The 26,932-nt window shown below is 38.2% G+C and overlaps 1 pseudogene; it reads right to left on the reverse strand.

Moving 5' to 3' along the window:
• The window catches only part of LOC149286074 (cytospin-B-like), a 135,501-nt pseudogene that overhangs the window by 16,823 nt on the left and 91,746 nt on the right, over positions 1 to 26,932 (reverse strand).

The raw sequence follows: 26,932 nt of genomic DNA on the forward strand, positions 1-26,932 counted from the left end.
ACCACCTTTGGAAGCAATAACTGGAAGTAATTGTTTTCTGTATGACTTTATCAATCTCTTACATCGTTGTGGAGCAATTTTTGTAGATTTGGTGGTGTGCTTGGGATCATTGTCCTTTTGTATGACTCAATTTCGGCTAAGCGTTGGCTGTCGAACAGATGGCCTCACATTATTGACTCTAGAATACTAGAGGAGTTAATGGTCGACTAAATGACAGCAATGTTCCCCGGTCATGTGGCTGCAAAACCAGCCCAAATCATCACCCCTCCACTGCCGTACTTGACTGTTGGTATGAGGTGTTCATGCTGATATGCTGTGTTTGGGTTTTGCCAAATGTGGCACTGTGGATTATGGCCAAAGATCTCCACTTTGGTCTCGTCTGTCCAAAGGACATTGTTCCAGAATACTTGTGGTTAGTTCAGATGCAATTTTCCAAATCTAAGCCATGCTGCCATGTTCTTTTTAGAGAAAACTTCCAAATAAACAATACTTGTTCAATCTTTTTCTAATTGTACTCTCATGATCTTTAACATACTGAGGCCTATAGAGTCTGAAATGTAATGCTTGGGTTTTTTGCAATAGCTCTGAGCATTGCATGAACTGACTTTGGGGTGGATTTACTGGGACGTACACTCCTGGGAAGATTGGCAACTGCCTTGAATGTTTTCACCTTTTAAATAATCTTACTGTAGAATGATGGACTTTAAATTGTTTGGAAATTGTCTTATAACCCTTCCCAGAATGATTGGGCAGCAACAATTGCTTTTTCTACGATCATTATTGATGTATTTCCTCCTCGGCATTGTGTTAACACACACCTGAATGCTGCAGACCAGCAAGCTGCTAAAACGTTGACATTTGATTAGCAGCACCTGTCAACATCTTAACTCCTGAAAGCAGTAAGGGTATGCTTAGTTTTTCACACATAGCTTCTCCATTTTGGCTTTATTTCAGTTGAATAAATCTTGACACGGTGTAATATGTCACATGCTGTTGTTTATCGGAGGTTGTATTTACCTAATTTTTAGACCTGCTAAGGAACAGATGATTGTTATTATATCCCCATATATACAACCATACACAAAAGGGTGTACTTTCTTATTCACATGATTGTACACTTAAATTAAATGCTTTGTGTGACCTGTCAAACTCTAGGTACAGTCACACAGGAAAAACTATTGCTGATCAGGTTAGGGAATTGTCAGAAGCTTTCATCAAGTGAATGAAAAATAATTGTAGAAGCTGAGTTTCCGAGCTCATAGTCAGATGCAAGCCAAGGGTCGGGACACAGGCAACAACTTGGGGCTATATCAGCAACATCGGAACAAAATAACAACTTTTACCAAGGTAGAATTTAATACAGACAGGAACAAGAAAGCAAGTGAGCATTTAAAAAGGCAGTAGTAAAACACTAACAACTTCACATTTACATTTAGCCTTTTGTGCTGGACCCCTTGCATACTTAGAGAATACTTTTGTGCACACACTAAGCAATAACAAATGCAATAACTGTTCACAGCACAGTACCTTATCTTGGCTGTTGAGCTCTCGGTAGGGTATATGGGCAGGTAGATACGTGTGAAGCAGGGCACAGAAAGCCAAACCATCGCTCCAACTGCTGCTGAAGTTTGTGATGTCAATATTCTGCAGGAAGGAAACAGAGTAGGTTACCATCACTATAGATATATATTTGTGTATCAAAAAATTAAATGAGACAGACTCTACCCAATCTACCCCTTGATATTCCTTTTGTTTCTTGTCATAGTCATATATATTATCAATGTCCAAGAATTTATCTGTCCGCCTATTAGTTGCATCTTTACATACAGGCAACATTCCTTCATATTTGCCAATGAAAGTGAATTCAGTGAGTTCCAATGTTCAGTTCCTGCAAAATCCTGTTTGTTTCATATACAGTACGTCCACATAATTGGTTGTTACCAAGCCAGGTTCAAAGTTGGTGGCTTGGTTTATGTTTTAATGTTTTGTGCAAGACTCCAATGCCAGGAAATTACATTTTACTGAAGCAGACGGAGATGGAGATTAAGGATTCCTAGAGTTTCCTTTAACCTCAACACAAAGTTTTTTTTCCATAAAGAGTTAGAATTAACCAAAGGCACAACTAGCAGCTGCAAACCTAGCAATTAAGGCCTTTAATTATACAACTTGCTGTCCAGTTTCAGTCTAAAATCCAGTGAAGTGGTTTTATTGCTGGTGGAAAGAGCGAAGACCGTGCTACCTTCAAGTAAATAAACACAATGAAAAACACACAAAAAAAAGCAGTTGCCCTGGGCTCCTGCCAATATATTCCCTGGTAAGGATTTTTTTTATAATTTTCATCTGATCCAATTTAAATGAAATGAATTCCCAAGATGCTTGTTTTTGAGCCAGAACGATTTCTGAACTAAATCAGCTTTTGAACGATGGCATGAGTTGAACATTGCCCACCAAATCCCCACCAGCTTTGACAATACCCATTCGACTTGGGTAGGTGCCCCTATGAAAAGTTTTGTTTCACATTATTTTAGAAAATCACAGGAATGATGTCTGAGGCATGTGAAATTTGCATCTCAAGAGTGGAATCTTCCAACAGGCTTGAAGGGCAACAGCTGATAATCTAACGGAAAGGAGATATTTACCTGCAAGCATTCCTCTGCTTTCATAAGGATCTTATAGTTACTCAAGGAGCTATCCTATAAGATTCCCTTCAGTCCCTACCCCATAGAACCATGTGTAGGTGCAAAAATTTACCTGTTCTCCTCTTCTAGACAACTATTGATTTCCCCGGCAGAAAATGGATGGAAAAGAAGTCATAAAATTGTTTAATGACTTTGGTTTTTTTATGGTTCTGCTAATGCTTCTGGAAGTGATCTCTAGATGTGAGACTCTTACACAGGATGATATATGAGATACAGATATGTCAGCAGTGAACAGATTCATTTTAACTCAAAAAAATGGATAGCCTCTCTCATCAATTATGGAATTATATATGACTGTCTTCAAGCTGGGGACACCTAATCCACCTCAGATTTTGACATCATAGGGCTAAATGAAATCAAGGCATTCATTCAGTTAAGGGCCATTAAACTGTTAAATGAAGTTCAACAAATTAGTATTGTTGAAATAAAAGGAGACTGAACTGGGCCTAGGGTTTTTAGTATTCTTGGCAATTATGTCTCCAGAGACTTGCTCGTACTAACATTGAAGAGGCACCATTTGAGTGCCCCCCACCAGCTGGATACCCTAAACTACTACCTAAATTAACTTTATTGTAAGACCAGCCAAGAAAAGGCTAACCATCAAAAATATATACTACACATGGACAAAAGACTGCTTTTGGGGTTTCGATCTCCAACTCTTCGGTGTTTAAAATTTTGGTCATACTCATGGAACTACTGAGATAGTTCCAAGTGTTTATATACAGTGCCATCATCCTATAAATGTATATAAATATAATATAAATGTAATAATTGAAACTTGATTTTCAGTATTTATCAATTGGTTTATCACATACTGCTTTATTCTAGTCCTTAAACGGTTTGGTCAACCATCACATAGAGAATGACATGGGAATTTATGGAACATCATCTATTTTGAATGATAACTCATCCTCAGTCAGCACTATTGTATCAGTCATCACATTTCACAACGCTGCCGAGCATAATACATTTTCCAAACATCTAGAAGTGTTATGAAGCCAACTGACCTACTTCGGAATGAATTATATGACTCACAACTAAGGGTTAAGAGGTGTTACGTAATGTCATGCATAATTGCAGTATATAATATTTTGAATATTGCAAAATGTGTTGGCCATCAACCATACATCATTGTGCTGTCCCTGATTTATCATAAGATTTCTTCTACTTACTTAAGTAGGCTTCCTGCTTTCAGTCGAAGCAGCCAAGGGAAGGAGTCAAACAAGACATAAGTCTAATTTTGTAACTCTAACGTAACGGATCATAGTAAAAATGGGCCACAAAATGCATTTTACATGAAACTAGGGCTGAATTGGACCTTTAAAGATAGAGATTGGCAACTACTGCCCAGCTTCAAAATGAAGGTATCAGCATAGTAAACCAAATAAAGGAGAACTACATGTGAATGAAATGCTGATCAAGTAATTTGTAATTGATGAGCTTTTAGTTCTGGTCTAAATGATCAGAATATTTATTTTATTTAGCCTCATTTGATTATTATTTGTAATTGCTCAGATATGCCAAAACATGGGTGGCAGAACGGGAATGTGAGCGATAGGCATATCATATGTATATATATATATATATATATATATATATATATATATATATATATATATATATATATATATATATATATATAAACAATGAAAGACAATAAGGGGACACATTACTTTAAATACAGGATGTCGTGACTATGAAGAGGAGAAGTACTGAGAGGCATTGAATAACATGAAAATAATTTCCGTTCTGGCCCTGTGCAATATCAATTCACATTCCTTTCCACTTGTGATAATGCAAAGCGGGAAGCTGGCCCTCTCTTGGGTTATTTGTCGTGGGTTTGAGAGAGAATGAGCACAGTCTGTACATTCCTCAGCTCCTAAGCCCTGCCAATACTAACTGCCCCCAAATATCTTCCTTGGGTTCGACAGGCTCTCTGGGACTCTTCGTAATCACTATAAAGTTCAGAAATCCTCGCTTCTGCTCCAGAGAACTGCTTCACACAAAGATAATTATTTTTCTTTCCATATAACCTTAGCTAGTAACTGTAATGGAGTTGTAGTAACATACGGTTTGAAACATAGAATTCGACGAGATAAAACCAAGTTGGTCCATCTAGTGTGCCCAGTATTCCTCCTGTAAAGACATTAATCAGTCCCACGTCTTATCTTCGATTCAGGATACCCATATGCCCTTCCCCATGCATGTTTAAGTCACCTTACAATATTAGCCTCAACCACTTAATTGGGGAGGCTGTTACACGTATGTACTGCCCTATCAGTAAAGTAAAACTTCATTACCTTGAATCTGTTCTTTATGAGTGAACGTACCTGTGGCATGCAAAGCGTTCAAGATGAATGACTATGCAAAGTGTTAAAGATTAATGACATGCCCAAATTCAATACAGAAGCAAGCGACCCCCATTTACTAAGCTCCTATGTGGCTACACATTCCCAGTACTCAAAGGGTTACCAAAACCATTGAAAATGGGACACATATTCACTTCCTCCAGAGTTCCAATTTCATAAAATATTGCAAGAGAAAAGCTTCATAGATCCTATGAAGTTTTGTGAATGTAGGTTTCCGATTCCGTTTAAGCAGTTCCATGTGAGATTTGTAAAATATTTTTTTTACTTGCTCTTTGGGAATTTTTCATATGGATGATTGGCATATTTCAGTAAAGTGCTGCTTATCCTTCCTGCAGTAAAAACATGCAGTTATATAATCGGTTCTCATTCAAACTTGAAATAGTCAAATAACAAGTTTCTACATTACTCTCCAGAGAGCTCAAAAACAAAAAAACAACCATTGGGTGTAAGAAGAACAATACTGAAGATCTCCTCTTCTACCAGGTATAAAGAAAAAAAGAAATCTGTTTGACACCCCAGTGTAGAATTAGATTAGTACTAGGGTTATTTTTTAGTAACTCTCCCTCGCATCCTTCTTTAATTGGGACAGTCCATATTTTGGGCTCAAACCCCTCATTCCTCCACTAATGACATATCCCAGTGCTCCATATCTAAAATAATGGCGCACCTTCTAATATGGTGCAGTGAGGATGAGGGTGGCTGGGGGCTTCCCTAGGTTGGGCCACGTCGCTGTCTACACCACTAAAACTCACAAGAATATGTAAACAAGAGAAAATGTAATTGTATAAGTTACATTATTCCTCTTAAAGACGCCTTGTAATCAGACATTAACAGGTGACAATGACACGTAAAAGTCTTGGTAGTGACCTGCCTCATACCTTCTTCATAATGTACATCGAAGCGACAGAGTGTAAACCACAAGTCTACTAATACCTCTGCCTTTAGTGAATAAACCCCAAAGTGGTCTAGCAGTATTTCCGCAGTATAGGGAAAGTATGTCAACCACAGACAAGTCAACTATATTCATGTATATTTGCTGCAAAAAAATCCAGAGCTAGGTTCTGCCAGAGGAAGGGTTGTGCGCATGAATGCATGGCCTGAAATGAAGCCCTGGTCTGCACGAGCAAGGAAAGACTGTTTAGTTCACTACAAAATCAACCAATTTATACTATCATGTATTTTATACCGCTACATATATTCTTAGTGTATAGCATCCGTATTCCCATGCGGGATATTTTATCCGTCTTTTATGAGCTTCCTATTCAGTACTAGCACTAGCTCGATAAGACTGCTTGACTGCAATTATATCTTGGTTGTAGATGAGTTTCTAGTAACCAAGTAAATGATATTACTAGGGTATTTGGGTGAGTTTACCCTGGAGTTGCCAGGCTGTTACAAAACACAAATGTAGCTTCTTAATAGGAAGAAGAAAAAAAAGATCTGAAATGAATATTTTCCTCTTATTTTGATTTTCTCTTAGAACATATAACTTTTACTCAGGAAAATGCTTGAGAAAGCTCTAAGGATTTATCACCAAGTGAAGACGGCCAGAATATTACTAATGACTTCAAGGAAAACGTTTTCTACAGCATTCTGCTGATTTATAGCATCTGGTTTGTGACTCTCTTTCTACTTCCCTTGCTGTAAACATACTTTAGGCTTGAATTATTGTTGTTGTTTTGTGCCGAGTTACTTTTGAGAGCTTTAACCCATAAAATGAGAATAGATAAAAGGGGTTCATGTGTTATACAGCTAATTAGACTGGAAATAAACATGCCCAAGTTCAAGGCACACAATTAACTGTCTAAATATATTATCTGATCATAGCAAAGCTCGCGATTTGTTTTGTCGTAATCGCAGCTGAAGCTGCTGGAGGCATTATTTATATAGTCTCTCCAGATGGCGCAGCCTCTCTTCATAGCCTTCAGACAACTTCATAGCCAAGATTTACCCCACAGAACCCTAAGCCATGGTCCTGTGATACACCTTGACTTTCAATATGCCTGCAAAGTAAAGCGCGATTAGGAGAACCTTAAAGGAGCCGTTTACTGTCCCGGACAGCCCCACTAAGGAATATTGCATTTTACCCGCCATGCATTTGCAAAAGGGACACCATGTAAATGAAATGGGACCTCTCATCATGCATTAAAATCCATATGATGGCTGAAGTATTCCACTTAAAAGGACAATGATCACACATCACAATCACAAATTACAATTATGATTTTTTAAATCACACAGTGCAGAAATGGTAACTTTTTATTCCCATGTTTCTAATTAGAATCCCAATTTATTGTAAAGGGGTGTGCTTTGGAAGTAAAATTCTTATTCCCATAGAACCATACTCTATATGCAATATTTCTATTGTGCTGTTTGGTCAGATTAATGGAATGAGTCAGTGATATTTTTTGTGGTATTAAATGGTTTTAAAGTTAGTGGTATTAAGAAGACAGAAGGTGATGAGTACCGGTTTTCCATTTGTTATGCCCTACAGCGGTTACATTCCCCACATACAAAGCTCTTCTTTTATGAGAAATTGAAAGGTATTATTCCTATAATGTTGCTGATGCCTGTAACATGCTCAAGACAAGAATTTAATGCGAATTATGAAAATAATGGTACACAATGTTTTCATTGCTGAATTGGCTGTAAAAGGGCTTCCCGAGGAGAAAGGAATTTGCTTTATACGTTTGAGGTTGAATACAATACCTGCTTAGCGATTTTGTGTTAAAAGACCAGACCAGGAGCATGGATTCTTCCCAGTAATCACAGCCCAGTGGATCCAGGCTAAGGTGTGATTCGATTATTAAAGCAATAATTGTTCATTCTACCTGCCTAATTTTCGCTTTTTCATTTTTTTTCTAGTCTATTCTGTATTCACACAATTTCACTAATGTGACATATCCAATCAGTCTTACTATATGCAACACGAATATTATCTGTGTCCTCAACAGAAACCGGTCACACCACAATCTGCCCTACGGAACTTACTTTGCAAAAATAATTATGTTCTGTGAAACTGAAAAATCTGATTAAACTACACATGTTAAATATTATACAATTAAGGAATAAAACCCCTGTGGCATGTCTGATTAAGCAAATATGTCGCCAGGTTACATGCTGACATGGAACCAGGGTTATCAAGGTTGTCGCAAAGTATACATTAAGTGACAGAACACAATATACTGTGAGCCCTGATTTAGAGCAGGCCAATGCGCATGTGTTAAATTGGCTATAAATTACATGTATTTTTAAGTAAATAATCATGTTAGTGATATAATCACCAAAATTCCTTATGTCTAATAATGAATAATTAAAGAAGTCATTATCAGCAGGTATCATTAGTGTCAGCTTCACTAGTGCAACTAGCACCTGAGATTTACCCCTACACACTCAGTCAATGTGAGGATTAACCCTGTAATCTCCAGCTAGATAAATCGTGATATAAACTGGAATAGTGCTATAATTGTATTTTTTTTTAGTGACAATATGTGTAAGTGAGATGTTCTGCCCTGGTACATATGCCCACTTTTGTATTAACAGTCAATCTTGCTCCTAATTTGGGTACTTAGATTAAGTCTCCACCGGTCTGCAGCAGTAAAAAACAATAGAATAGAGAGAAAAATAAGTATTAGCACCAGAGAGTGTGTTCCCAATACTCAACAAGCAATGAAATTACAATGATGCAAAACTGGTGCGAGCGCTTAATACATAAACAGTGGAATACAATTTAAAAAAACATAAAATTTTCATATAATGATGATACATCCACAATGTTTTATTAGACTCTAACACAAACGGGAAGACCGCTAAGATTTTGAGTGGTGTTTTTAAAATAATGTGCAATGCTAAGAAATTGTTTTATGGATCATGATTATATTAAAATTTAATTTTTTCAGGAAATTATATTCCACTGTTTATCTATTAAGTGCTCACGCCAGTTTTGCAGCAATTTCTCTCCTAATGCCTTTTCCTCTTACTATGTTCTGAAACACCTCTGGTTTTCTCATCTTTACAATTTCTTGGTCTACCTGATCTATTATTTGGCCTTCATAAACGTTTTCTCCTACTCTCTAAAACAATATCTGTTCTCTTAAAAATTATATTCCTTCCATTTTTGAACTCTTTACCTTAACTCTCTGCGTCCCATTTTAGACTAATGCATGGATTCGGGAGAGACGCCAGACATTAACATTTTTTGGCAAAATACGGTTCTTTCTACCAAATCAGTTCTCCGCTATAAGAGGCATCAACGCTCCTATTACACACACGCTGTAAAATTTTACAGTTAGAGTTTTACAGTGAACCCAGCCTGAGACAGTCATTCATGCGATTAGTTACACAATAACACTAGCATGCCCTCTTGTGGCTGCCTCTCACAGTGCTCTCATTAAATACCGTATGTGCTCGATTACCCTGATTATAAGACGACCCCCCCAAAATCTGAATATTAATTTATGAAAAAAAAGAAAAAGCCTGAATATGAGATGACCCAATAGGAAAAAAGTTTTACCAGTAAATTTTAATTCATGTAAACTATGTGAACAATTTTTTTTTAATAAAAGCTATGATTGAGAAAAATATTTTGTTTTTATTTCCTTTTTTTTCAACCTGCCCCTCCCCCTAGTTATGCACATCTGCCCCCTGGCTTGCCACTCTGCCCCAGAAATTCCTTATACCCCCTATATGCCACTGTGCCCCATGATATGCTTTTTGACCCCCTATGTGCCACTCTGCCTCCAGAATTGCCTTATACCCCTATATGCCACTCTGGCATTTAGGGGGTTAAAAGGCATATTATGGGGCAGAGTGGCATATAGGGAGGTATAAGGCATTTCAGGAGGCAGAGTGGCGTGTAGAGGGTTAAAAGGCATTTCTGGAGGCAGAGTGGCATTCAGGGGGTTAAAAGGCATTTCACAGAGCACTCTGCCTCCAGAAATGCCTTATGCCTCCCATTTAACACTCCCTCCCCCTCCCGCCTCCAAACTTACTGGAGCTTCTGAGTCCCCGGTGCGTAGCCCGGGCAGCATGTAGAGTTCTACGCGATTCGCGTACACAACTTCCGCTGCAGCCAGAAGGAGGTGCGGCTAGCAGCGGGGGTTGTCTGCGTCCATCGCGCAGACCTTCCCCGGCTGTCATGGATCACGGAACTCTGACAGCCGGGGAAGGTCTGCGCGATGGACGCAGACAACCCCAGCTGCAGCGGAAGTTGTGTACGCGAATCGTGTAGAGCGCTACACGCTGCCCGGACTAAGCACCGGGGACTCAGAAGTACCGGTAAGTTGGGGGTGGGGGGGAGACAGGAGGATCCAGGTCGCCTGCATCGCTGCGGGGGATCTGGATCTTAGTCTCATAGTCAGACCTAGTTGAGGTCTGATTATAAGACGACCCCAATTATAAGACGAGGGGTATTTTTCAGAGCAAATACGGTATATTGGGAAAAAAACTTTTAGCGATATAACAAAATCTAAGGCAAGGAAAGAGGTTTATGACGATCCGTCTAAAAGTGGATTCTGCATCAAGGGGGATATTTAGGATTTGTGCTAAAGTTGCAATACCCAACCAAGGTAGTGGTCGAGCTGATTAGACCATTTTTGTTGTTTGCTATACTCTCTGGGTCTCACGGAAATATAATCGTTTCTACCACCTCCCAGATGCCCCCAAGAATATCCGGCACGGCTGACCTCTGTAAAAACACAGACCTGAACCGAGGAATCAAGTAATTTTTACTTCCGCAGCTCTGCTTCTTCTCTTGCCTCTTCTTTTTTTTTTCTGTTTTCTTTCTTCGGCCGTTTTTCCCCGTTGTTAGTTCCGTTAACTAGGCTTCCTGAAGTGCTTCCTGAAATCTGCCCATTTTTCCTGATGTCAAGACTCAGACTGTAATTACTTGTCTTTAATTGATAGCTTTATGCCTATCTTATCCATGTTTAAATACTTGGTAAATTAAAACTTCCTTACATTAACTCCCTTTCTTCTGTTCTCATTGACAGAACAGCGCCCCAACGCTATATTCTGCCTTTGGAGTTTTACCTGCCAAGTGCATAATTTTACATTTATCAACATCAAACTGCAGCTGCCACATTCCCGACCTAATTTACTGAAATCACTCGCCATTTGGCTTGTTCTACTAGAAATATCCGCCCTGTTGCAGACCTTTGTATTATCAGCAAAAAGAAATTAAGATCATTTGCAAAAACAAAAAAGTATGAGTCCCAAAACTATTCGCTGATGTACACCAATAACTACAACCTTCTGTCTCCTGTCACTCTACCATTGCCTTATCCATTCTAGTATTTTAACATCCAAAACCAAACACTGCCATTTATTTATGGGTCTTGACAGACAGTGTCAAATGCCTTACTGAAATCAAACCTACTGCTCCTCCCTGGTTGGTCTATTAGTGACCTAGTTAAAAACCAAAAATAAGGTTAGTGTAACAAATAGTATGTTCAAATTTGGGCGAAAACGAAAACCAACACGAAGGGTGCATTTTCGTTGTTCAGCTGGAATACCTAAGACACACAACACGAAGTATCTTTGTGTTCGTCTTCGTTTACTAATCTCCCCGGCCCCTTCCCCATCTAGCCTACCTTATCTATGCAGCATCGCAGGGGTTAACGGAAGTGGAAAACAGAAAAGGGCTGTGCGAGCGACTCTATTGGTCGCCAGCAGGGGTCTCCTCTGGCATCAACCAATGGGCAACCATCCTACTGGAATACAAGATTCCCCCTCCCCACAAGGACTAACACAAAGAGTTGTCCGGAGCCCAAGTCTAGTTACAAGATCTCCCTGTAGTAAAACCAACGCTGTTTCTGATCTTGCAAATCATTTACTTCTAGATATTTAACAATCTCTAGCATGGTTTCCATAACTTTTCCAATCAACAGCAACCAACTGTTAATAAACTAGTAGCTCTTTAATGCCATATTCTTCTACGCTTCCGTATGGCTCTATATTAAAAGTTCAGTGGGTCACACAAACAGCATCTTCTCCCTACCACACATTCTAAATAGACACGCAAGCTCTCCCTGCTGTTCTACACGTTGGTAACCTCTTGGGCCTTCCTTTGGGAGAAGACATAAGACCGCGTGTCAAGAAAGGACAACTATTTTCTGCTCTTCACAAGCACCCTCTGATGCAAAGCTGCTACAACAAAAACATCCCAAATGTCCTGTTTGCTTCATATCAACTCCTAGATGTGGGTTATGTCCATTCATCTCACACAGGCATATCCTCTTTCATACGTTCGACAACATTTCCTGCTTCTAAGAAACGTACATAACATAGTTAAGGAAAAAAGAAGCGTTTTTTTGTACGTTTTAGTTGAAGTAATGAGCTATTTTCAGAGATTTACATAACCTACAGGTTGTTTTTTTTAAAGCACCAATGCATTTTATTGTTTTCTACAACCTATTGTCTGAAGATAATTTCTTTTGTTGCTATGAAACAATAATGATATAATGGCTAGCAAACAACTCGAACACAAAACTAGCGGGTCTAGCTGAGAAACATGAGAGTTGTAGCTACTGGACCGGATGGCTACATCAATCTATTTGGTTTTGCAAATAAATATTAGAAATAAATTCAATTATGAGAACCATATCGACTTCTGTTATATGTTAAATATATAATTGGGACCAATTGACAGATGGCTTAGTTCCTAATGTAAACAAATGCGTAATAGTGTGCATCGTCCTTCTGTGGATAAAGATAAACTTGCATCTGCATCTCTCCCTCTCTCTTAAACACCATTGGCAAAACACCATTGGAATCCAATAACAAGCCATTGGCAGGCAACGCAAGCTATAACATCGGAGAATTAACCTGAATGTACCAACAATGTATTTGCATTCTCTAAAAGAACACGGACTGTACATTTTAAGGGTTCTCTACTTTAACTTTAAACATAAGGACTTTTGGTTTCCCTTGAGAGCAGGACATGTCTATAAGATACATGGATATAACAAACATAAATATTGTCTGGTGGGAACAAATGAACTGAAAAAGTTTGCTTCTCCATGGAAGCGTGGCTATGCTTTCTGCATATCAGTTGATGAATAGTTGCCTAGATTGCCATGCCCATCAATGTGAATTGTGTTCATTATTTACACTGCTTTGTATAATCAACGGGGTCCCTAGCAAAAGCTGTTTATGTGCATGACGGAATTGGAATGAGGGTAAAGTGAGAGATGTCATTTCAATTGCGTATCGTATGGTGTCTTCTCTTTAGATTAAAATAGTTGACATAATCCACCTTACTTTTTAAGAGAAAAATAGGGCCAAAGTGCCACAAATCAGGCAATTCCAATAGACACCAGTGGAATGTTCCCACTGAATACACATTTACTGTTGGTTGCCCAGTGGTTGCACCCTAGATGTTTAAACACGTTTAGGTCGCTACACGCAGCTCATCCTGTCTCACATATGAAGCTCTGTTCAGTTAAGCATTGGTCAGGAATCATTTATTCCTCCCAGTTGCCCATGACTGTTTGGGTAGTCCTGATTCAATTTTCAAAGTAAAAGTGTATTCACGAAACTGTGAGTTTGCAGGCTCAACAAGCATGTACTGCTGGAAGTGGACTTATCCCTAAATAACACATCGGTAATGTGAGGAGATTTCTCTAATGCCAACTAATTACATGGTCCTACTTGCAGGAGAAGAGGAGCGGTGTTCACTAGTCCATAGTGAAGTCAGTGAGTTAAATGCTCAACTCATCTGCAAACTCACAGTTTAGTGAATATACCACTTCACAATTTTTTTGACTCGCACTAAACTTGGCTACGCTCCAGCGGTCTCAAACACCAATAACATGGCATTCCACCGGGTGCTACAACAAAATAGGACTCACTTCCAGTCCAAACATTGAATTCCAACGAACAAACAACTGGGTGCGCATCCAGGAGGAAGCGGAAATGAAGGCAACCATCAAAGTGATAAAATCAAACAACCTGACTATTGGGCAGGTAATTACCGGTTCGAAATTGTTTAGAGCGGGTCCTTCCTACCTGGACCGCACTGATCCAGATCAGAAGGGCCCTTTCTCTACTACCAGCATGGGGAGACTGGAGCGCATCAGGGGTCACGTGGTGGTAAAACCGATGCTGCTCGCAAACTGAGCGCGAGAAGCCAGCGGGAAAGCTGCAGGAAATGTAATAGTTACGCGAGGAAAAGAGAAAATATCCAGTGAGCGGCAGTTGTGAGGACGAAAATGGCTTGAAAATATGAGCATGGACGTGTACTTTTGTGTGTGTGTGTGAGCATAGAAATGTACTTTTGTGTGTGTGTTTGTGTGAGCATGGATGTGTAAGATGGAGTGTGTGTGTTAGCGAGTATGAGTAAGTGTGTGTAATTTGTGTGTTTACATATTTTGTATGTTGGAAGGGGGAGCAATGACAGACTAGCTGTTGAAGTTGGGGGGGCTGGGGGGGATTTCTAGTTACGCCCCATGGATAGAGGTAAGTACCTTGGTGCATATAATGGCTGGCATTTACTTTTAGCAATTGGGGAAGATTGTTCGCTAATTGCCTACAATACCAATAGTCTGCAGACTGGGAAGATTTATTGGTACAGCACAGAAAAATAATTAAAATATAAAATCAGTACAATAGGCGAGACATATCATGGGAGGAATAATAATATACTTAAGAATACTTATTCCCATGGTATAATAATTTTGCCAAAGGGTCTTCCCAGTTAAACAGAGTATGCACAAAATTAAGCATGACTTATACAAATCATGGGATAATGAATCGAAGGGACCGGCAGTTTAAACATTAATCTTCATTAAGACAAACTTGATTTAAAAGGGATCTTTATTTCTCCTATGAGTTCTACAACAGATGGCAATAAAAGAAAAAACAAAATGTAAACCCTAATTATTCACTAGAATTATTTGAAGCCTTCCTCAGGGTGATGCTTCAACGCGGCACTTACTGAAACACATTACGATTTTCTATGGAACAATTCAAATTGTATTTTACAAGAAAGACAAAAGAATTTGGACAAAATATATGTTTTTCACTCATTATCGAATAGTAGTAAGACTTTTGCCAACCCGAAGATTTGTGCTTCAGCTCATTAAATTATGCACTATACAGGGCCAGCTCAGTCCCACCTTGCTGGAGAAACTAACCAGTGTTGACCCTGTAAAATAAATAGCGAGGTGGGAGAATTAAAACCACCACTCTCTTGACAGCTCTCCCTTTAGTGAATAAACTCCAGTGTGTTAATATTCTAGAAGAGGGAGAGCTGGCAAGGTGTATAAAGTAAAAGAGGGCTACTTTGTTTCTATTTGTTTGTTATACTGCAATCTCGTTATCATCCTCAGTTATAAAAGTAGTAAATCCAGAAGCTACTAGCTATGTATATATATATATATATATATATATATATATACACTTATGTATTAAAAACATACCACGGGAAAATCTAATCTAAATGTTATCAGTGCCCTTTATGAGATGAGATATTTTAGTGCAAAACAGATCATCGAGCTGATGGATAAAAGGAATCTACAAAGTGGAACAGCTGCTAAGGAAACTCTTTAATCCTTCAAAACCTCTTGTACAATCTAAATGGTTTAAATGGATTCAGGGTCGGTTCTGCCAGGTAGTCAGGCAGCTGTCTGGGTTAGAACAGGAACGGGTGGCGACAGTCATGCCAGAAACTGCCTCGATGTGCAGAAGAGATCTATCTATGCATATGGCATAATAACATAATTCTAAAAGTATAAAAAAACATGGGGTGACTTTCAGGTGGGGAGATGAAGGGGCTTCTTGCCAAAACCACTATTTGGTCCGGAACCGACCCTGAATGGATCACTATATAATGTATGATTTGTCGAGATATAATATAAAATAAAATAACAAATTGTCATGATTTTTTATCTTTAAAGGAACAAATCGTGAGAAGGGCCCTACAAGACAAACATAATATTTGTCATGATGAATGTATAAAAAAAAAAGCGCTGTTGATATCAGGATATATATATAAAAAAGTAATCTTTGGGGGTTTTTTTAACAGCATATCAGAAATAAGAAAAGTGTTTCCTTCTCTAAGCACGTACCAAAAGGTCCTTTGGCTTAATAGTAAGAAAATGCACATTCTGTCCATATTTAGACTAGTGATTGTATAATCATACAAGTAATTATTGATTCTATAATGGAGTTAAGGGAACACAAACACAGTGCTTTTAATTATCCCATTTAATGCCAGCTTTCATCATAGTAAAATAATTTTAGATCAATACAGATATTAGATTTAATAGAAACTATAAATATCCAGAACAGGTTCAATTATATACAGTAATAATGGCCACAGTATTGCTTTCTTTAATCAATACTGCCTAATCATTTCAGTTATCATAAGCAGTGCAAATGAATACAATGTGAGCCCTGATGATATTATTTTTCATATCTTTTACTTGAGTAAGCAGAGTAAATATGACACAAATATACCTGCATTTAGATCCATGTTCAACGCTAGTTTACTTGAAAATGTTACTGTTCATTTGATTCACCACTAAGATTCTTGAATTTATAACACACATTTTAGAATAGGTATTTTAGATTATTTTTTTTTAATACATTTATCTTTTTTTTTTCAATTTATCTGGTCTTTACAAAAGCTTAACTCTTTATATAGGATTATTGATGTGCTGTAATGCTGGGATAACTTCATAATATTTCTATCAGGATCAGATCTCCAGAACTATTAAAGATTTAAGAAATACTTAAGAAATAACGGTGACGGGGTCGGCCATCTTACTTATTATTTATTGTTTTATATAGGGCTATCACATTCCGCAGCAGCGTACAATGGGTAGACAGGACATAACAAGTATTATTATCTTTTATTTATATAGCCACAACAATTTACCTGCTTGCAAGGTTACAATACCGGTATATAACATAACAATTCGTTAAATAAGATATGTAACAACCCTTGGAGTACCAGCATGCCAGACTGAGCCAAGTCATCATGTTGACCAGGAACTGCATCCTGTAGACTAAGGCTTTGGTTTTACCTGCTGGGCACACAAACCAGTTCACCGGCTTTATACAGAAATGGCTTATATTTTGTTGGCCCTGCTGGGTGGTGGGATGACATAATGTATAGTAAAAGTATAACACTATAGACTTCTCACCAATTTAACTTTGCGTTATGGGGGGTCAACACTGTTCATCTTGAAAGGAAAACTTGTAGGTAGCTCACTGTTTAGAATCTAAACTGTCTCCAGGATCATAACCCATAAACTGGAGACTGTATGTAAAAATAGGTCTTTCTGATGTTAAATCTGGGACTGATGTGTGCTTCCATGAGACACATAAGATGCTGTTTTGTGGATTATTGTCTCTGGCTTCTAGGGGCTTCTAGGGGCCGCATAACGTGACACAGAATCGGGCTACATAAATTATTTCATGATTTCTCATTCTTATGCACAACACACGTTTCAAAGGATTTTGAAAGATAACAAATCATAGAAATAATACAAATAAATGGATTCTACAGCAAAACAAAAATTATAGAAAAATGCAACAGTTGTATTTAACACAATGATTATATTTATGTTCCTCAATTCCAAACCCTGTAGCCCTCTATTATACAACTAGAAAGCATTCGCTGAGAAGATCTTGGGTGGCCGACAGCCTGTTATCCACTATGCATGCAAAACATGCAGAAAAAGAGTGCTTGAGTGTGAATACGACACAGTGCCTGCCCGATGTCACGGTGTGGGGGCTCTATGCTCAGACTAAACTGTTCTGCTTTCTGGGGTAACATTAATTTCCTAACGCACCGTCGAATAACCTAAACCCATTTTATGCATGTTTAATAAAACAAATGTAAATCGGTTTTATGTGGAACGTGAAAGAGGTCTGATGACAAAAAGCAGGATGCTAGCTTCTGGTGCTTTAACTCTTTTGCCTCTATCGAAGCACAAACGTTCAATTCAGTTTATTTTGATGACATTGTTACATTAGTCCTTTGATACCCCATCCCCAAGTGCAATGTCAGGGGTGTATACTCACAGAGTACCCCTCAGTCTTCTTCTGGCACCATTTCAGCAATGCATTCCTTTTGGAGCCACCATACTCTCGGGCTAAGGCTGCTAATGGATCTTTTCTTTCCACACTACAGCAAGACAGAAAGGAAGTAAAACATGCACAATTTTAATAGCAAAAACATTCACTGTTTTCATCAGGGAGCACTACCAAAATATAGAGTTTCTCTCTTTTGTAAAAAGAGATCCTACTGGGAAAGGAAAAATGAAAGAAAAGAAAGGAAGGGGAGAAAGGAAGGGAAGAAAGGAAGGGAAGGAAAGGACAGAAATGAAGGGAAGAAAGGAATGAAAGGAAGAAAGGAAAGAAAGGAGGAAAGAACAAATAAAAATAAATGATAGATAGATAGATAGATCTGCAAGACAGATGTATGTTATCATACACTCCACTAAGCAGTGCTAATTCAGTCTGACAAATATACACTTTTTTACTACAATTTATTATTCTCAGACTTTGTAATAAAAATTGGCATACAAATACTAAACATCATGCAAACGCATAGATCCAAAATATGTACAGAATAGCTTTGTTTCTGCATCTATGTATGGCAGAATCACAATCACTTGACAATAATTTCTTGCTGGCATAATGTGAGATAACAGAAATAGCTATTGAAACTGGGCCTTTGTCACCTTTCCACGACTTTGACGGGGGGAAAAAACATAGTTTTTTTTAATGTATTGCGCTGTTGTCCTACACGGTTTACAAAATTAAATGCTGGTAATCATGTTTTAGCTGCCAGTCGCTATGAATGATCAGAATGAAGTATTACATACTCGAAGGGTAACATCTTCCTTCACCCGGAGGTGTTAATCGCGCAGCACAAACTCATCTAATGTCCTAATGAATGTAAATAATTTTCATTTTGTCAGCACACAGAAATACAGTAGCCTTCGTCCTGGCCTGGCGTTAATAAAGGTTTGATTAGATATTACCCTGAATGAGACACTGACTGATCTAATTAGAAGTGGACGTCGTTAAAATTATCTTTTCACAAGGCATTAGTTCATCTGAAATATATGTTACCAACGTGGAATGGAAAAGCTAGACAAAGGAGAAAAAATTATATACTATCACTATTAAAATACGTGCTAAATGCTACATGTACTTTATAGAAAAGTTACGGGTTTAGGAAGAGATGCGTAAGCAGGCACAGAATGATCGGTCCACATGAACAATACGGAAAAAATCTAAGATGAAAAGAAAATGAAAGCAATTGCTGTTTTATATATATATATTTATTATTAGTTTATTAGATTATTTCATATGAGTAGGATGAACATTACGTTTAGGGGGGTAAGGGCTTGAAAGATGCTTGAAAGAACTTTAGCTCCCTTCTTTCTCCTTGGAATGTAATACTTTTATGGCTACATAAAGCATTAGGATCATCATTCCTAGTACTGCTGAATGCCTAAAGCCTTCCTAGAAATAATTCTTCTTAAAACATTGTTTATACTTTTTTAGGGGATGCTTCATTGTCACGTGACAAAAGAGCAGTTACCAATGAATAAAAGAACAGACCTGCTACTTGACTTATTAAAGAGGTTACGGATTGTTTTGACACACAAGGGAAATATAACATATAGCTCGCCATGCTGCAGGAAACAGAAGCACACAAGAGGACATAGCTGGCAATATTCCACATAGAAAATGACAGCCCATAAAATATCCATATGCATCTTTAACGATAATAGTCTATAAACATCACTGTACCTGATGATGCAGATGTATACATTACATTTAAAAAAACAACATTATATCCTTTAGGATGGTCACATAAATCTGAGAAAAGAGCTTCATTAAATATGGTCCTCTGGGGCTTTTAAAGACCTAAAGACATTGCAGCCCAACATCATCCCCATTCCACAGAGTTGGCAGAGCATGTACATGTTATTATTAATTTTATTATTACTCGTATTATTGAAAGCAACCTGAATAGAAAAAAATGGCCAATACATAGAAAATAAAGTAATAGACCAGCCTCACCACTTCATAAGAGGGATGTGTTTAGCTGAATATGGAATCCCATTAGGAAAACAATGATATCCCTATAATCCCAACATTTTGGGCAGGTCGGGCCCTCTCAATGAAAAATGAATGCTGCCCTCACACAAAAACATGGACACCCCTGCCATAGATAATAATTTGCTACTCATGCAGTGGGGTCAAAAAAGACTTCCTGCCACAATGTGCGTTCATATGTGTGTAAGAGCCCTTCAGATTTACCATTCAGTAACACAAAAAGTTCAATTAAGGAATGGAAAATCCTTATTAAGCTGCTGTAACACACTATTATGACTAGTAACAAATAATTCATGCATTACAACAGGAGTTGGCAGGTGAGTCTGCAGTAGGGTTGTAGTTTTTAAAGACGGGCCAACCATTGGCTTCGTCCACAGAGTTACTATGCATTATTTGGGGCCGGCTCCGCTGTTGATGCAGGAGAGTCTATAAAAATCTAGGTTTCCTATCATTTATGCTTAAGTGAATAAACCCGAGGTTTTGGAGATGTTCACAAAGCGGGTCATGATAATCCGGCACACATAATGGCTAGCAGAGTTTGTTCTTGTTACTCCTAACCTTAATATTGGGTATTGGGCCCTAAACACATGCAATTAGTGACATAAACATGATTTTTTTTATTGATTCTTATGGCTCTGTGATATTCGGCAGTGTACAATGGACAGACGATCTCTGTAAAAGAGACATACCCATGATCATATGTAGAACGTGCTCAGTGTGAAGTTTTCTTTATGTCACCATGCTGTGGGAAGTGAATGCCCGAGGCGCACCTCGTCACGATAAAAGATGATTTTTTTTTTTTACTGCTCTCCTGGGAGGAAATGTCCACAAAGACAAACGCTAGTATTTATTAGATGAGGTCAGGGGGTTTATGCTGAAACACAAATAAGCCCTCCTTCCAAGACCTTAACCAGCAGCACCTGGGCTTCAAGTAGAATAGAAGGAAGTATTTTGTTGGCATTCTGAAATTCTTTTAAATCTCCAGTGTGTTTGAGGACCATGTCCAGATAAATGGAATGATTGTCTTTTGGAACGGGCAGGATATCAGAAAGGATGCGGTCAAATGGAAGAGAAAACAGCTTAGTCTGAGTATAAAACATTGAGTGATGAAGCTCATGGTCATGTCTTGGAAACACTACAAACAAGAAGTCATTAATAGAATGCCAATATCCCCAAAGGAAGACTGCATGCATAGCAATGCCCCCCATAAATAAATCAGTCAGCTAATATATAAGTAATTAACGGTACTCACAGGGGGAGAAAATTATGCAATAAGAAATAAGTATATCCTACTAAAAATATTTTAAACTCCCATGATTAAAGATTTACAAGCTACTCCCCCAAATAAAACATTCCCTAATTTCTTGCTTGAGGAAGGGACTTTTTGGAAAGAGTGCTAAACCCTTGTGTGCCTCATGTTGTGTATATGTGTGTGTGTGTGTATATACATATATATATGTATATGTGTTAGAAGATACACTGTGTGTGTACGTCAGAGGAACAGTAATCGTTACTGTATGATTATTTCTCCCTATTAAATTACCACTCCCTAATAGTTTAGTTATTGGTTAATTAGTGTCACACTATGAAACATGTCTCAGCTTCCATGGGGGGAAATTTTAAATTAAATATTTTACAGGATTACTATGCCAAGGATTGGAACTTTGATTTCACACTTAGATTAGGGAAGGTCTAGGACATCCACTTTCCCCTTTGGTTGAGCCTCTGGCTACCATCACCGGCAGCATGTAGCTGATAATTTCTGAAAATGAAAACCCAACGGCAAGCTTAACTCAACGTCAATGAACAGTCTAGACGGTAGGGACGGGCTGAGCAAAAGCAGCATGGAAATGACAAACAGGTCTAAGTACCAGATAAATCAAATGACAATAAAGTACACGCAAAGCTCACTGGCTCGCTATGGGTGAGTTATATAGTTACTGAGGAATGACGTGAGGCGCGTGTGCACTGACGCACAGACACATTAGAAAAGACACGGGGAAACACTGACAATATCTCCATAACTTTAACTGAATAAAAGACAGCACTTGCCAGTAGTTTTATTAAAAGTTTTGATGGTGACTCTTCTTTACTAAACATCCATATTCTGCCTTTTTATAAATTATAGAGTTGGTCCTTAACCATTATTAGCGGCTGTAACACACATACTATTCGTTCAATGAGCGCTTCTGCCGCTCTTACCTGATTTTTGTTTGAGGGGTCCTCGTGTCCAGGGAAAGGGAAGAAGTTCTTGATCCAAAACCAAGAGAGGTGTGGGTATTAAGGGACTCCAATGAGGGGCTCTTGCGAGGAAATCGATCTGGAGTGAAGTCTTCTCTTTGAGGTTTTAATTTGTCTGCAGATGTAAGAAAAACTGACTTTTTAATATTAGCATTATTATTGATTGGGAAAACATGAAGGCAGCCATTGTTGTCAGTCATATTCTATTTTTGGTGACATTCCTGCTCAAACACCATAGTTAGCCAATTCTTTATGGCAATGCTAGTGAAGCTCTGTATCTCCAGTGAAACGCTTTCACTTCATTCATTAGCCAGTGGCAGCCTTGGTGACTAAGACTGAGATATTCTATTGTATACCACAAGGCCATATGATAAAGAGTCAGGTTGTTTGCCTAGTGGATTGGGCTAAGATAAGAGAGCTTGAGGACATACGTATGATAAATATGCACTGTTTTATGTATAAACTAGAACTGCTCTAAAAAAAAAGAAAGCAACAGAAAATTAAAATATTAGCTGGAGTTTATAGCTTTAAAAGAATCAAATTAAAGAATACTAGTAAAACGTGGCTATATGAACATGATGTAGGTTCATATGATTACACATAAAAAGTAGAAAATTAGAAGTAAAGACCTAAGCTTTGGAGGCTGCCTAGGTCTCCTCTTCAGGCATATTATATACTTCGAAAAGATCTCGATAATATGAAAAGCTAACAATCTTTTCTAATTCAGTAGTTAATGAACGTATCACCATTACAGATTTGCTTTTTCTTTCCACTGCTAACATGGTACAATTACGGTATATTATAATCTCATGGTCCATTGGGAAAAAATGAAACGGTGGAGGAAGAGGACCAAGCTACTTCACATACATAAGGTGTCATACAAGAAACCTAAAAAAAAAAAGCAGTGGACTTTGGGTTCATTGTGTATCGTTTCGCCAAATAGACTCTTCCCATAACAGGAACCGCCACTGATGGAATTTAAGATAGGGAAGAGATATGTGCTCGGAGAACGGAATAGTTCACATTGTACAGCTGTGACCGAGCCACTTCATGGAAGCTCCAGAACAGTTTTCCCATCCTTCAGTCCTGTGTGAACATTTCAGCCTCTGTCAGGGACATTACATCACTGTTGTTTTAATGTGCCGAGCACAAAGCTCCCCTTGTATTCTGAGCTAAACATTATTAGGTCTCTCGTGATTGCCATTATTTTAACAGCTTTCTGTTGTCCAGTTGGAAGTCCGCAACGGACATTAAATTATCTGAATCTTAAACACGCGTGAGAGATGGCAGAAATTGAAAAATCTCTGCTATGTATCACTTAAAGTAACATTTAGGTACAAAAATCTACAGGACTAATAAAGAAGCCAGCATATCACATATACTATGATTCCTCAAATTATAAATTAGTTAACAGTGTCTGGCTGTAATAGATTACCTATATGGCTCATTGATTATATGCCTATGGACCCTGTAGTCCAGTGGCTAATATGTACAAAATGTTGGGCCACAGGTCTGCCAGCTCATGTACCTCTGATCTAAGAGGAGAAGTGGAACCAAGTATGTATATATATATATATATATATATATATATATATATATATATATATATATATATATATATATATATATACATACATATAAAATCACCTAGGTTTAGTGAAGACGACAGCAGGAATATGACATCATATTCTGGCGTTGAAAAAATCTTTAGGTCCCTGCAAGGGACAGCAACAAGTGCCTAGGAGTCTTAACTCCGGACTGGTGTCTATAATAGAACGTGAGACCAGAAACACTCTTGATAGCAGGAAATATAATATTGTATCCAAAATATATGAAGCATACACTTCCAATTACAGTTATTGCACACCAGAGGAAGCCTGTTGGAAATACATACATGGACATGGTCATAAACCAAAACTGTCATCAGAGAATAATTCCTATTCAGATCCATGAATGCTGTCTGAAAATAGCTGCATCCGGACTAAACAAAACCCTTTCTGCTATGTTTGAGCCAGTTTTAAAAATAGAATCTGGACAGGGTCCCAGGCACGCACTTCTTAACAAGTCAGAAAAAAGGCAGCATTTGGACCAGATTCAGCGGAGATGCCGTGATTTCCACAGTCTGAATACTAAACATGATCTGAGAGCGATAGATTACCTGGAAAGTCTAACTGTATCTCTCTGTCTTTTCCCAACACTTTTGCATGGCTGGATACTGAAAGCCGCTGTAAAGAAAGTACGCAATTTCAGTAAACATGAGAATACGATGCAATAAGAGTTTTATCCAATAGATGCCAGAAAACACATCTGGAATTATGGATAAAATGCAGATGAAATTAGCAATTCAAATCATACTAACAGCAGGTATAAACATGATTAGCACATTTGTCTGTTGTGATTGCAATATTGCTACTTTAGATGCGGGTAATCTTATTACTTTTTGGCACAAAATCACAACAAATACGTATACATTGGATGCACCTGATTTTATGGCACGACCGTGTGCATTTTCATTGACACATCAAGATTTCACCCTTTCTGCTGTAAAACCTCACAAATCCATTTATACATTCATAGCTCATGAGTTTAAATGATGCCATGTTACTAGCCTATCCCTTTAACCACAATGTTTCTGTATTATTGAGGAATCGGATTTAAAATCCAATAACGGAAGTGAACAGGCTGCCCCTTTATAATGTATATGTTAGACTTTTGAAAGGAACATTTTCATCTCACCGCAAACTCCCTACAGCTAAAAGTGGGTAAAAAGCGAAATGATTGTTCACACCACACAACTGGATCTCCTCATCTCATTATCTATTATACTTACTACTCTACTTACTTGGCTTCCAACCAAATGGACTCTTAAAATATGCAAATACTTCTGCATACCCACGAGGTTTACATTCTCTTTCCGTTCTTCTACCACAAAGCAGAACTTGTCACAAAGGCCTTCAAAAACATTACATCACCTCGGTTAATTCCCAACACGAAGCACACTCAATAGCTTTTGGTGCCAAAATCCCATTTTTTATGTCTCTGATTAATGAGATCAGGAGAGCTATTCTTTAATAGCTGTGAATATTGTCAGCTTAGCTTCCTCTCAGCCTTGGCAAAGCAAACGTGTATATCAACAGCCTAATCTTGGGCTACACAAGGCTTTAGAATTACCGCATACCCGCGGGAAGATTTGTACAACTACGGCAAGCAACAGACACTAAGCACAGAGCTTTTAGAAACTGACGGGGAAACCAAGTATACAACTCCTATCATTCTTTGCCTGCCCTGGGTCAATTGTCATTATAGCGCTGGACGATTCACATCACCCTCAGCATGAACAAGAGCCACAGCTCCTTCAATCTTTCTCTACTCCATGTTTGCATTAACTGGGTTAATTTAAACATTTCAGGGGTGTATATTAGAACCTGAAGCATGTCCCGGCCATCACTTTGCAATATCTGATACTACATGAAAGTAACACGAGTTTAGTAAATGTTCCATCACATCGTCCCATATGGGTTTATTTATTAGCATCCAGATCGGATAAAGAATATCCTAAAGTTAACTGAGGAATCTGAACAATGAGTGAGTGAACACTCAGAGCATACTATCCAGCACGTCACCCCGAAATGTGGGCTTGGTAAGGTTGAGTATACAACTCAAATGTTCTATAACCTGCATACAATGGAAAACACAGTTGTGATCTACTGGCCATTCACTGCCACAAACGAAATCTTTCCCTTTCAATTGTGGAGTTCTGGACGTCCTTGTTCTCCATGTAATGTTTCTGAGGATCCAAAAAAATCACTTATTTTCAGTTGAAACCTTCATGACATAAAACTTTATAAACAGAACTTTCCTTACACAGCTGTAAACAGTCCCCGCTCATTTTGAGTTAAGAGAGCAAATGAAAAGGTTAAAGGCTAATAAACAATACACGCAGACAAGCATCCTCTGCGCAGATACAACACGAGTTCGAGTACGTGGGTTTGAGAATATCACATACTGGTAACTAAAATTATGTATCTGTGGGTAATTCTGTACTGATCTTATATGAGCAAATGTGAAGTTCCATAGAACAAAATACCAGAAACAGAAAGGGAGGCGATCTAATTATATTAGATGCTACTGGAACGCACAAAGCAATTCACAATTTGCTCTACAAGAAATATGAGATTCTGTGGGTCTGAAAGTTGACTATTTATTATGGCTCTTCTACATGATCTCTTTTAGAATTCTGTAAATAAATTGTTTGTGGAATATGGATGTTCGTCTTCATTTTTGTCCTTTTAGTTCATTCAATAACGCATGTTGTACCTGGATTGGTGATACGGCTGCTGCTGGGGCAGTTCTAACCGGAATACCACTCAATAGACTTCGAGGAACTGAATGTACCGGCATATTCTGACTAACGCCACCTGCAACGAGACCAAGATAATCGTCTTGGGAACATGTAAGCAAATTATAGTAAGCACAGTCCGCATATACATATGTGTGTATCTGTGTGTTTGTGTACACTTATTAATGCACACATTAGGCAGT

Source organism: Sceloporus occidentalis, unplaced genomic scaffold (assembly GCF_023333645.1).
Source record: "Sceloporus occidentalis isolate IW3139 unplaced genomic scaffold, rSceOcc1.0.p SCAF_72, whole genome shotgun sequence".
NCBI lineage: Eukaryota > Metazoa > Chordata > Lepidosauria > Squamata > Phrynosomatidae > Sceloporus > Sceloporus occidentalis.